At 41.1% G+C, this 6,688-nt stretch overlaps 1 protein-coding gene across 1 annotated transcript in view; it reads right to left on the reverse strand.

Annotated features, from left to right (window-relative positions):
- Positions 1 to 5,442, reverse strand: part of LOC138302051 (myosin-6-like) — a 530,412-nt gene extending 524,970 nt beyond the window's left edge. The window contains exon 1 of the mRNA XM_069242473.1: positions 5,396 to 5,442. The gene's annotated coding sequence lies outside the window, so the exon portion shown is untranslated. The remainder of the gene's footprint in view (positions 1 to 5,395) is intronic.
- Positions 5,443 to 6,688: the final 1,246 nt, after the last annotated feature.

Consider the following 6,688-nt stretch of genomic DNA (forward strand, 5'->3'; position numbering starts at 1 on the left):
TTTGTGGTTATGTGTTGAAAAGCTACCAAATGGTGGTCTGACAATATGACTAGAGTAATCTTTTGAAAGGTAGCTAGTTCTGGACTTGCAAAAATGACATCTAAGATGCGTTCAGCGATGTGTGTGGGTTTGTGTACTACCTGATGTAAGTTCAATGTGACTAAGTCAGTGATGATAGTTTTGGATGGGGCATATTGAATTTGTCACCCTTTAGGTCCCCAAGAATGTATAGGTTGGAGTATAGTGTTATAAGGCTTAAAACTGTGTGCAGAAACATATCTGAGAATGTTCCATTACTATGTGGTAGTCTGTAAAGGAGGAGGAAGTTAAAGGGGGAAGTTGGTGTAGGGTTGCATCTGGTGATGAGGGTCTCACAACCTTGTATGGAAATGTCACCAGTGTTTGTGAGATGTATTGTTTGCTTGAATATAACAGCTAGTCAACCTCCTCTTTTGTCTATATGATTTTGTGTGATAATTTGACAGCCTGGAGGAACGGCTACATGCAACACCAGAGCCATGTCATCTCCCAACCATTATTAAGTTATGAAGAATAAGTCACGACATGTGTCAGTGAGTAGGGCGTTGATGTGGTGCTTGTTTTTAGAGACTGATGAAGCATCTATCAGTAGGCAGTTTAGAGACTGTGTTTTGGTGGGGGTGTAACTTTGTTTTGTAAAAGAGTGAGGAATGTATCTTGAACTTGAAGCCGGTCTGGGATTAGAACTATATGAAAGTCGCAATAGTATTGTTTTTTTATATTGTGTTCCTCAACCTAAGCAGGCTTAGAAGGCACTTTGTTGAGTCTGCATGTGTTGGTGGTAGAGATGGTGGTTGAGACCAAGATGGTGAGTTATGTTTCTAAGCTTGTTGTGCAATAGGCATGAGGATGTCAGGTTGTGAAGAGTGGCATGTTGTTTATTTTTCTTGTGTCTGTTTAGGGTGGCAGGAGTATGAGTTAGGGTGGTAGTGGAGCATGTGGGTCACATTCTAAGGCTCTAAATTGTGCAATGGAGGATAGGAAGGTGAATGCGAGTTGTTGTTTTGGTGTATTTCTTTTTAATCTTCGTGAAGATATAAAAGTTTTAGGACGTGTGGTATCTGTGTAGTCATAAGAGAGGGGGTGGGGGTGTTTTTAATTTGGGACTGAAGTATTATAATAGTGTGTGGGGTTTTGATGTGCTAGTGTGTAGATGTTGTTTTTTTGTGGAGTAGTGAGATGAGATATTAATGTAGTGGTTTTTCCAAGAAAGATTTGTATGTAAAATACAATGGAAGAGGTAATATGTTTGATGGAGTGGAGTGTAAGGATTGTTTGGTTGCGTGCTTTTGTTAAAAAGAGGAGGAGGGTGTTGGTAGATGATATGATGGAAGGTTGAGTATAGGTTTTGTTGTAATAAAAAGGGGTCTGATGGGAGAAAGTAGAGAATGGAGCTGGTGTATTGAATGGACATGGTGTGTGTGTGTATGGATGCATTAAAGTTATGTCTAATATGGCTTTGTTTTGTGTTGATGATGTGTGGATTTGTTAGTTTTATAGGACAGAGTTGTGTTTTGTGTGAGAATGAAGGTGCCATGATGTGGTAGTTTGGGTAGAACAGTGTATAGGTGTAGTTTGTGGGGTTTTGTATTGAGTGTTGGGACATTGAAATCTGTATGAGGTTTGTTTGTGGTACATGAGTAGAATGCCTTTGCTGATATTATGGTTGTGATGTTTGTAAATGGTTATGGCTTAAGGTGGTTGCTGGTCAATGTAAAAGGTGCTAACAAGGTTTCCCTCTTCAAAGAATGGAAGACTTTGATGATGTGAAAAGGACCTGAACTGCCAACCCTCCATTAATGCATTTTTTTTCCTCTGGAGTATTAGCATTTGGATGTTATTTATTTTCCTTATTGATATTATGGATAGTACACACAAATTAGTCTTTTAGGTATTTTGTCTGCAAAATCTGATAGCATATTTTTTTCTCATGCATTAGCATAAGGGCTTAAAACTTCGATTTAATTTTTTTTCAAATATGATAATGACAACTATTATTATTATTATTAGTGTTTTTACCATTGGTAGTGATTAAATGTATATTTACAAAGCTTCTCATTTAGAATAGTGTCAATAGTCATTATAGCTCTTACTCTATTTAAAATTGATAATTATGTCAGTGATATTTATTTGTAGACAGGACCACAAAAATAATGTATCCTGTTTGTAATGGCTGTTATATTATAGGATACATTTAGTCAACTAAGTAGTATTTACCTGTTGGTAGAAAAGTAATGAATGTTCATGTCAGCCCTTTTCGAGATTTGATGCTGTGACGGAAGAGTGTGCATAGATCTTCATGGTAAACAAAGCCAATAGGTTTGTGTAGGAAATCCTCCCTTTCTGTATGGTAACCATGGATGTTTCACCTTATGCTGAACCCTCTATATTTGTAGATATCAGACCTCTGTGCTTTTTAACTCTACCAGCCAGTGGCAAAGTGCCCGTGTTCCCCGTTTAGCCATCTACTGGAGAGAAAAGAGCTGGGAAGGGTGGTGATCTGGGCACCCCAAAAACACAGATTTTTAGGGTTACTGTCCCTAAAGGGAGGGTACAGTGGCCCAGATGAAGAATAAGGGACAAGAGGTAGATGCCACCCACTGTGGTTGACCAATGGATCAGTGATTCCCTAATTTGAGGGGAAAACATCCTTAGATTGACCCTGGTGAGGCCACTTCTGACCAGGAAGTCCAGCCTATGCTGTCACCGAAACAGACGAAAGGAGACCTGCGCCAGGCAGGTCCCTACATGACACAAACAGTGTGTTGCCCTTGAGGGAAACTGTGCCCTCCTTGGGAGTTCTGGACTGGCAGTCGCTGTTCAGTCTCAGGGTACAGTATCCTGGCCTGAAACGTTATCCACAGTATGCCACCCCTGGGATGGCCAAAGAAAGAGTGAATGGAGGGTGTTTAGTGTCTGAGGGTATACTCCTCTCCCATTCTGAGAAACCTATGAAGCTAGAGAGACCTCAGGAGCAAGTGAGGGGCTCCTCATCAGCCCCATGGCTGGAAGTGAGACCTGTCCAAAGGCACAGATTAAAGCCTCCACCTGGCAGTGGATGGCTAGGAGCCTGTTATATGACACTGACAGCTGTCAGTGGCTTCTCTTGCTTGTTAACCTTTTGGGCTGAACCAGTGCTGAGTTGGGAGCAGAAGTCTGAGAAAGGATGCAAAATAAGCCAGGTAACTTTGTTGGTCATGGTGATACTGACCACTTACTGGGATGCATCTGTGACCAAACTAGGTTTAGCTGCTTCACAGGTGGGTTCTGCAGGTTAAGAAAAGGATTCCCCCTGGACAAGTTTCGTAGCTGGGGCATATGTTGACCGAGGAGTTCAGGTAAGATGAGAGGGGCATAGAAAAGACAAATGCCACTGCAGAAGAGGCAAATTCTCCCAGTTCAATCACCTCAGCAGAGAAGCCCATTAATGGATAGATTAGTCTACCATAGCTCTTGGCAGAGGTAGACTGTAGGAATTCTGCCTTTTCTGTGTGGTCACTCCAGAATTTTCCCCTTTTGCTGGACCCTATGTATTTGCTGGTGGTAGACCTCAGTGAACTTTAGCCTTTTTAAACAGTGATAAAGTGCATATGTCCCCCCCCTCCCTTTAAACATGGTTGAATTAGCATATTCCTAATTGGTATATTTAACTTACATATAAGTTCCTAGTTTATGGTACAAAATATACCCAGGGCTTTTAAGTTAAATGCCACTAGTGCGACTGCAGCACCTAATGTGCCATCCACTTTAGCAATAGTGTAAAACATGGCTTCAGGGCTACAATTTTAGCCGGAATAAAATTTGAACTGTTAAAATAACTTCTTTTGACAGGTAAATACTAATAACCCACCCTTTGCAGGTCCTTTTGCCCACAATGTAGGATGCATGGTATTTAAAAGAAGAACATGTAGAAATGTAAATGTTAACATGTCTTTACAGTGACAAACACCCAAAGCTATTTTTCAGTGTGTCAAGCCTCGCTGTCCTATGCAGAAACCCAGAGTAGTGATTAAAAATCCTAGTGCTGTATCTTAGGAGTGGGACTAGCTAGAAAAATAATTAAGCAAGACTATGACAAATCGTTTTTTAAAATCCAATTCAATGGTGGAGTCAAATATTTATAAATATTTAGGAAAAGTAGGTTTTAGAATGTTACCTTTTCCCTGTCTGTTCCTGGAGACTAAATTTGCGTTTGCTGTCCCACTTCTTCCAGTTATTAATAAGCATTTGTGAAAAAGGTGTGACATGCTTTTCAGGAGCAAACAATAGGCTGCCCTAAATGGGCAGAGATGACACCTGGAGCCTGACAGAACATGCAGGGTTGGAATGTGTCAGGCGTTGGTCCTGAGTGAGAGGGAAAACACAAACGACTTACTTGAAGTCCGTTGCTGGTCTTCCCCGACATCTGCACGTACAGATAAAAGAAAACAGACTTTTGTTTCTACAGAAAATGAAGGAAGAGGAAGTAGACATAGAAGACGGATAGAAGAAGACACAAAGCATCAAGAGAGAAGAAGGAATGCGATGAAGACTGAGTTGGAGATGCCAAAGGAAATGCAGAATCCACTAAAGAGAAGGAAACTGCAGCGGCAAAGAGATTTGCTGAGGTGGGAAACCTCTGGTGCAGAGGGCTGGTCAGAGCCAAGGGTGAGTAGTCCAAGGAACTGGTGCTGCACAAAAGAGGGCAGAGAGGACGAATCCCAGCCAGAGGTCCAGGCTGCCAAGCTTGACCCAGTGATCTGCAGAAAGACCTGCCGGCTTCAGAAGACGTCCCGCCATGCTGTAGGAGGAGAGTAGCTCTCCCAGTCGGTGAACGAGTTGGCAGGGGAAGGGAAGTAAGAACAGGGTGTAGGGAGGATCTATTACTAACAAGTGATATAACCACTGAGCAGGTGATGCTTTAGAGGTCTGCAGATTGCAAATACCTTTCTTTGACAACATTTCCTTTCCAAGGTTACTCAAAGAAAGCTCTTATTCAAGTAAATCAAATATCGCTTTGTTGAGTTATACGTTTTTTTTTAAAAAGCATGACCCACAAAGCTTTGATTTTCTTTTCTTTTATTTCATTTTCATTTCTTTTCATTTGTTTTAATTCATCATAGGGAGAAAAAAGCCCACACAAAGGGCAGTTACTGAAGATAGAAAGAGACTGAATTAATAGGAGAAGAAAGTAATATAGATAAGGGAATAATTTGCAATCAAAATGGAAAAGGACACCTAGAGAAAGATGAATAATGAAAGACAGGGTATACCCAAAGATATTACGAAAACCTTGTTGAATATAGTGTGAAGATAAGTTACAGAATTAAAACAAGAGGCAAGAAAGACTATAATAGGATACATAAAAGGAACATACCTGTATTTTTCTTATTTTTAGGGTGCTGGTTGGTAGAAAAGCTGAAGAGGCCTAGAGATAAAGGGAAAGAAGTTAAGTACCTTGGAAGCAAGGAAGAAGCAACTCTAAACTTGAAGTAGTGGACTCTATAGAAATCAAAAATCCCATCTTTACTTATTGACAGTTATGTTTTGTTACAATTGTAAATCAATAAATAAAGAGTTTCTCACCTGAAGTGAAATATGCTACATAAATACAAATTGTATGCCAACTGACAGGATATGAGCATTCGTTTTTACATTACAGCATAAAATACTCCTTGAGTGTCAAATCGTGGCTGAGAGGCCTGCTGGGCTTTACATATAACACTGCAGAGCACTTGAAAGGAAGGGGTACAGTATACCAAAACAATTCTTGTGTATCAACTTTCTGGTTGCTGAAGAACCTGCTTTGTCCCACCAGACTGCTATCTCTGGGTTTATACATATAACACTGGGAGCACACTTGAAGTAAGGAAGGCAGGATGTCAAAACAATTGTTGTGTATCCAATGTCCAGTTGCTAGAAACCCTGCTTTACTCTAGCATACATCCGTCTCTAGGTTTACTTGGGGCACGGTGAGATCCCTAAACTAGATTTTAGTGTTAGATGTGGGAGGACACTAGAATTACTATAGAAACATCCACACACTCCCCCTGTCCACAGACCCCAAGCGTAATGTGTCTGAAGACTTCTGTGATCTTAAAAATGCCAAAAGTAGGTATGGTTAACCCAGGGAATGTTTATCCCATTGGTTGGGGCCTGGCCAGGAGTTATTGCCCCCCACTAGCTCATGCCAAGCATAAATGTCGCATCTCCAGGCACCTTTTTCACAATACTCATAGACCTGAGGATGATCATCAGTGAACTGAGCCTACTGTTTGCAACTTGAGTGGAGCACTGGAGGAATGACCCTGTTCTTTCTTGTACCCAGGAAAAGAAGGTAACTCCAAGCGGCAAAATGCTGACCTTCTGTTCTAGTTACAGGAATACAACAAGCTTCAAGATACCTTTCCATCAACTTCCCAGATAATCAGAGACAACTAGAACTGGAGTGGACCCTGCTGTTGTACTCTGCCAGACAGCTTCTTAGTTGCTAATTGCCTCCCTTGAGGTTCTAGGAGGATGCTTAAGTGTACTCATGTGGTGGATTGGGACCTAAAAAGCCAAAGTCAGAAGGTAAAATATTTGTCCAGGGTGAATCTAGTATCCGACCAGCGCTACATTGTGGTCAGCATCAAATTGCACAGAGTTTCCGGTCTAACACAACCATGAA

This window comes from Pleurodeles waltl, chromosome 1_1 (assembly GCF_031143425.1).
Source record: "Pleurodeles waltl isolate 20211129_DDA chromosome 1_1, aPleWal1.hap1.20221129, whole genome shotgun sequence".
NCBI classification, from domain to species: Eukaryota; Metazoa; Chordata; class Amphibia; order Caudata; family Salamandridae; genus Pleurodeles; species Pleurodeles waltl.